This window comes from Stomoxys calcitrans, chromosome 2, assembly GCF_963082655.1.
Source record: "Stomoxys calcitrans chromosome 2, idStoCalc2.1, whole genome shotgun sequence".
NCBI classification, from domain to species: domain Eukaryota; kingdom Metazoa; phylum Arthropoda; class Insecta; order Diptera; family Muscidae; genus Stomoxys; species Stomoxys calcitrans.
Genome location: NC_081553.1, coordinates 10,560,385 through 10,568,043, shown reverse-complemented (window position 1 = coordinate 10,568,043; position 7,659 = coordinate 10,560,385).

The window sequence follows — 7,659 nt, the reverse complement described above, 5'->3', positions numbered from 1 at the left end:
ATACAATTTCCACATTTACAAAGCCCGACAACCCTGCCTATTAGCTGTACTTTTCCCAATGCATTTATTTTTGTATAATGACAGACATTCTGTCTGTGGCAAATTACACTTCTTCCGTACTACACATGATTTTGTGCATCAATACAACTTCCAACAGATGAACAAAATCATGTGTAGTACGGAAGAAGTGTAATTTGCCACAGACAGAATGTCTGTCATTATACAAAAATAAATGCATTGGGAAAAGTACAGCTAATAGGCAGGGTTGTCGGGCTTTGTTAATGTGGAAATTGTATCATAGATGCGTTATCGCTATTAATACGATTCAAATACAACATACCAACGCACGGCCCTTGAAGCCATCACACCTAATACGGTTGAAAAGTCTTCTAACCAAAGACGAAATGCGTCCCATAGTGGTTGGTGTGTGCTGCTATCTTTGGCTTTCCTTTTCCATTTGCATCTCCGATTATTGAGATCGTCTCGAAAGAGAAACAAACAAATATTTTATATTTTACTTCAAAAAGGGCTTTTTATTAAAGATTTCCTCTTTTTTGAATTTATCGCAAAGTTTTCATCAATCTGTTAGATATTTTCTTCCTTTTCGATTCAAATTCAAGAGTTTGTTTGCATCCAAGCCATGTGTCTTCAAGCGTCATTCTTTTGCTCCAAAAATAAACAATTTCGTTTTCATTGCCAAGTTTTTGCTAATTTTGTAATTAACGAGGTAGTGTCAATGTTATTCTCATGGGTCACAGATAATTAATGGTCTAATTTATTGGATGCTGCATTGTTGTCTCCTGTGCTCGCCTCACACTCACATCCCTACACAGAAGCTAAAAAACATTCATTATTATCACAAGACACTCGGTTTTCAAATTAAACCATAAATATTTGTTAATAATTATAATTAGTCGCAATTGCATTTCGGACGGTGGAGGTTTATTTCTCATGACAGCAATACAGTCGCTGGCGTATATCTGGAGTAGGGAGAGATGTTGATCTTATTGCAGGTATCAGTTAACAATTAGGCTCCCCAAAAACACAATGACTACAATGGCAGCGACAACAAAGACAATAAATTTAACAAAAGGTTAAAGACATATCGATCGCTTTTCGAGGTTTTCTCATTTTTTTAATTCTCCGAAAGGCAATATCATTTGAATTCTTAAATGAAAACATTTTCGCAGTTCATTGGCTTGTAAATGTAGGCTTTAAGTTTATATATAAAAATTTTCACATTAATTTCAGCAAAGTGAAGGCTTAGACGTTTCACATAAGTGCCTCTTCGTAAAAATGTGTCACGGTATATCAGGTTATTTTATTTTCATATTAAACTCGAATTTTATTCCAGTTTGCAAAACCAATTTTTGAGGCTTATATATGAGTCATCGAGGTTGGGATGTAACGAATATAATAAAAAACTAATAGTTATTGATTTAAAGTAACATTTATGTTAGCTCCCTAAATATTTAGAGTTAAGGTTTCAAATTAAAAGAAAACTGCAAATATTTTGAATATATATTCGAGGGTTTTATCTTTTCTCCAACTGGCAGAAGAAATTTCTTTTGTTTGCACACTAAGAAAGTGTCAATTCTTATCAAGGAACAATATCTTCACTGCCAGTGTTTCATTTATAAATTGTGTACTCCCAACAATGTTCTTGATATTTATCACACCTACATCGATAACATTTTGCAGCGCAATATTTTTCGAGAGATAACATAAAACATGTACATGATAGAGATGTTAAATTTTTTTTACAAGAAAACCACACAAAAGAAATTCTCTAATTCTTCCATAAAATTGGTAGAGAAAAGCATTGATATGTAAGATATTTCTATAAGGGACCATGGTGGAACATTGTAGTTCGTGAAAATAATTTTCTTATTATTATTCTTCAAACTTTGACTTTAAATATGATGGAAGCCAGCACATAATTCAAAAGTTCACATAGCCCACCAAGACTGCGTCCACATATTAAATTTTTATAAAAGAACGAAGAAGACAATATACAACAATATGTAGTATTGTAGTACCTTACAAACTATAGAAAACTATGAAAACGGTGCAGAAAAACTAATCTCCTTTTTTTGGCTTAAAGATGGCTAGATGAAAGTGTTGCAGCAAGCGATAAAAATAACCGAAAAGTCTGTGTTCACTCTCTGAGTTGCGATAGTTGTATAGTATCATTACATTTAAGACTTTTGAGCTTGTTTCTCTCATTTTACAGTCATTACTGTCACACCAGAACCTTTACAAAGCTCCTTGTGCATATTTTTTTGTGATTAATAATAATATTAAATATGAAAAGAAACAAGTAAAAAGGCGTTAAGTTCGGCCGGGCCGAACTTTGGATACTCACCACCACGGGTATATATGTAAACCACCTTTCATCAAAATCCGGAGAAAAATGAATACCTTATGCACCAGAGAAGCTATATCGAAATATGTCCCAATTTGGACAAAATACTTATACAAGTACAAGTCATTGTTCACACAATTGTGTACAAAAATATCGGTCTTTTAAGTAGCTATATCTAAAAATAAACCGATCTGAACCATATACGATGCGGATGTTCAAAATCCCAACATAAGTCGCTGTGTCAAATTTCAGTGAAATCGGATTATAAATGAGCCTTTTATGGGGCTAAGATTTTAAATCAAGATATCGGTCTATATGGCACCTATATCCAAATTGTGGACCGATCTGAGCCAAGTTGCAGAAAAATGTCGAAGAGCTTAACACAACGATCTGGGCCCAATTGAAGAATAAAAGAATAAAGTCGAAGGTTCTTACGCAACTCACTGTCCAAAATTTCGGCGACATCGGATAATAAAGGCGTCTTTTATGGGCCCAAAACATTAAATCGAGAGATCGGTCAATATGGCAGATATCCAAATCTAGATCAAGCTGTGCGATATTGCAGAAGTATGTCGAAGGGCTCAACCTGACTCACTGTCCCAAATTTCGGCGACATCGAGCAATAAATGCGCCTTTTATGGGCCCAAAACCTCAAATCGAGAGATCGGTCTATATGGCAGCTATATCCAAATCTTGACCGATCTGGGCCAAATTGCAGAAAAATGTCGAAGGGTGTAACACAACACACAGCGGTGAAAGTGTCCTCTTAAGGCTTTTTTGTAGTTGGGGGAAAATTTAGTACCCTATTTTCACCAGGGGCTCAAACTGTACCATTTGTGGAAATTTCACGAAAATCGGTTCAGCCGTTTTTGCGTCTATACATTTTCATTTTCATTTCTATTCATTTTTATATAATAGATTTCATTAAAATGTTGTATTAAAAAATAATGTCGATGTAGGCCCGTCATAGGACAAATTTTGCCCCTGGAGAATTTTTCACTGAAATTTTGTCTGAAACTTCCCGGGCCTGAGACAAATGTTGTCTCTAGAGAATATTTTATTAAAATTTTCTCTTTACAGGATATTTATGGAAATTTTGCCTATGAACACATTATTTAGGGCGGGGGTCCGGGCTCCCTGCCCCCTAGCTACGTCCCTGGTTCGCATATATATATTTCATCCGATATAGTATTTTTAAGCTGTAGAGGCCACAGATACTATCGTAAGAAAATCTTACAAGGTTTGCATTAGGTATGCAAAAATAAAATCTGACTAGATATCGACGTAGGTTCTGTGTGTCAAAAGTAGTAAGTTGTATCGGTGGCTATTATAAAGTCGGCTCCGCCCGACATTTGCCTTTTCTCACTGGTTTTTTAATATTTACCATTGACTTTACGGGATCCATGCCATTTCATATCTTAACACCTAATTCACTTGGACTCTCTGGACTTAGACGTTCGTCGTCGATATTATCCTTTTGAAGATGTTCTGGATAAGAACCAAGATTTCATCTATTCAAAAGAGCAAAAGTACCAATGAACAAGCTTTACAGGTATTATCATTAATTAATTTAATTCCTTTGAGAAACAAAAGAATTTTAGCTCCGCTTTTCGAAAATCTGTCCGCAAATAATAAAGCAAGAAAACCTCCTTAAGCACTTTTGTCTTCCGCAGCAGACAACGAAACTATTGGAGGGTGGCAAGCTAAACAACTCTTGACAGCAATGTTTTGCTCTTATCTAAAGTTGTCTTCTTTGTTAAGGATGTTATTGTCAATTGCATTATCAACAAAAACAACAACAAGGACGTGGTTGATGGTGTGTTGGTGTTGACAAAGGATTTTCTTTTTCCTCAAGTAACATTTCTGCCATTCAAGAGCTCCATAAGAAGAATGCTCGAATTTATGACAAAACGATGGCAATGTATCAAAAAAAAAAAAAGAGTTTTTATTCTTTCCTTGACGCTTTTTCTTATTCTTCGAAGAAGAATCTCATAAAACTCCTTGAGTGTCAAAGAAAAAAAAGGTATTCTGTGGCATGGCAGAACTATGAGTTATGAATTACGACATTGCGGGAAAAGTCTACGATGCTACGTTCTGCACAAGAAAAGAAATGATAAGTTAGACCAAAAAAAAAAAAAAAGATGCACCTGAATGATTGGAAATAAATGGAAAATTGTCATCGAGCCTGAATAGAAAGAAAATGGCAAAAAGTGCACATCTAGTATGACGAATTTTTATGTACAACAAGTAAAAGTGTGCTAAGTTCGGTCGGGCCGAATCTTATATACCCTTCACCAAGGATCGCATTTTTCAAGTTCTTTGCCCGGTATCTCGTTATAGGCAAACAAATAATCATGAATAAAAATTGCAATACTATTGGAGCTATGTCAGGTTATAAACCAATTCGGGCCATACATCATAGCTTGGATGTTAAATACAATATTAGATCCCATTGTGCAAAATTTCAACAAAATCGGATAAGAATAGCGCCCTAGAGGGACTTTAAATGTAAAATGAAGAGATCGGTTTGCATGGGAGCTATATCAGGTTATAGACCCATTCGGACCATTTTCGGTCCGAAAATGGCCTCTATAGGCTCAAGAATTTAAATCCGGAGATCGGTTTATATGGCAGCTATATCTAAATATGGTCCGATATGGCCCATTTGCAATTTCAACTGACCTATACTAAGAAGAAGTATTTGTGCAAAATTTTAAGCGCCTAGCTTTACACCTTCGAAAGTTAGCGTGCTTTCCACAGACAAACGATCAAGAATTTATACACTTTATGCGGTCTTAGAACAGTATTTCGAGGCGTTACAAATGGAATAGCGAAATTAGTACACCCCCATCAAAATTAAAAAATTAAATTGATGATGACAAACTAAATTTAACCAGGAGCAACACAACTGCAATATTCCACCAACAAATTTTGGGTGATTTGGTGGTGGAATATTGAAAAGCGGTTTGGTTCTAAAACCTCCCACAACTTGATCTTTCCATCGGGCTTTTGGTCTTGCCGGTTTGCGTGTACCACCGTGTTTGCCTTCAAAAGACTTCTTTGCTGGAGCTTATTCATCCATTCTGACAATATGACCTGGCTAACGCAGCCGTTGTATTTTGATGCGTGTAACTATGCTATCGTCGTCATACAGCTCATACAGCTCGTGGTTCATACGTCGCCTATATTCTCCGTTAACGCAAACTGGTCCATATATTTTACGAAGAATCTTTCTCTCAAATACTCCAAGCACTGCCTCATCTGCTTTCACAAGTACCCATGCTTCAGAACCATATAACAGCACGGGTAGTATCAGTGTCTTGTAAAGTGTAGTCTTCGTCTCTCGAGAGATGGCCTTGTTTCTAAACTGCTTACTTAGTCCAAAGTAGCATCTACTGGTGTCATTCGTTTCGGTTACGGCGTTGCCGAGGTAGATAAAGTTACTGACTATCTCAAAGTTGTGATTCCCAACTTTCTCCATGTTCTTTATCTGCTCGGTTGTACAAGGCTTTTTGGGAGTGAAGACCATCCATTTCGTCTTATCTCCATTTACTGCCAGACCCATTTTCACTGACTCTCTTTCTATTCTGTCAAAGGCTGCAGTTACAACTTCCGGTGACCGACCTATGATATCGATGTCGTCAGCATAGGCGAGTAGCATGGGTTCTCTTGTGATTAGTGTGCCATATCCATTCACATCTGCATCTCGTATAATCTTCTCCAGTAAGATATTAAAGAGATCACACGATAGGCTGTCTCCTTGTCTGAAACCTCGTTTGGTATTTAATGGTTCGGAGAGAATCTTTCCTATTCTTACTGAGGAACGCGAATCAGCAAGTGTCATCCTGCAGAGTCTTATTAATTTTGCAGGGATACCAAACTCAGACATGACTTGAAATACCTTTGAACGTAAAGGAGAATCGAAGGCGGCTTTGTAGTCAACAAAGAGATGGTAGGTGTTGATTTGTCTTTCTCGGGTTTTTTCCAGGATTTGACGCAGTGTGAATATCTGGTCTAGGGTGGATTTACCAGGTCTAAAGCCGCATTGATAGGGCCCAATTATCTCATTGACTTTAGGTTTTAATCTTCCACACAGTACGCTCGAGAGTATCTTGAAGCGATGGGGAGGAGACTTATTCCTCTGTAGTTGGCACATTCCGTCTTGTCTCCTTTCTTGTGTATGGGACATAGTATGCTGAGGTTCCAATCATCGGGTATGCGTTCTTCTAGCCAGATTGCGCAGATAAGCTGATGCATACGCCTTATCAGCGTGTCGCCTCCGGTCTTAAATAGTTCAGCGGGTAACCCGTCGGCTCCTGCCGCCTTGTTATTCTTTAGTCGGGTTACTGCTACTTGGACCTCATTCTGACTAGGAGGTAAACATTCTATACCATCATCAGGGATTGGTTCTGCGGTATCCTCTTCGCCGCCAACATCGGACACTAGCAGTTGGGTAAAATGTTCTTTCCATATCCTCAGCATGTTGTCTGTGTCAGTTACCAGATTTCCTTCTTTGTCTCTGCAGGAGGATGTGCCTGCACCAAAGCCATCGGTTTAGTGTTTAATTCTTTGGTAGAATTTCCGGACTTCATTCTGACTCGTGTACATCTCAATTCGCTCACACTCACGTCTTTCCATTTCCTTTTTCTTTCTGCGGAATAGACGTTTCTCCTCTCTCCTTTTCTCCCGATACCTCTCCTTCATCTGGCGCGTTGCTACTGATTGCAGGGTTGCTCTATATGCCGCATTCTTGGCTTCAGTAGCATCTCGACACTCTTGGTCGTACCATGGGTTTTTTGGAGGAGGCTTTCGGTACCCAAGTACGGATTTCGCGGCATTGTTCATGGGGTGGGCAATAGTTTGCCACTGCGCTATTATATCATCGGAACAAGGTGTGGTGTCATCGAGCAGTTGGGTCAGTCGAGTGGAGTATGCCGCTGCCATTTGTTGTGTTTGCAGCTTTTCAATGTCCAGCTTCTGTGAAGTGTCAGATCGTACTTTCCTCGCCATGTTCAAACGGGTGCGAACCTTTGCTGCAGCAAGGTAATGATCCGAATCTATATTCGCTCCACGTATCGATCGTACATCTAACACGCTGGATGAATGCCTTCCATCTATTACAACTTGATCAATTACTTGTTCGTTTATGCAAAGATCACAACACAACAACCACTGTGGGACGTGTTTCGTCCTTTATTAGGGAATTTTCCAACCACATTAGCTGCGGAAGATTCACCTTCAATACATTAGTAGGTCGTACCTATGTTGAATATATCGCTACAACCTGATAACAA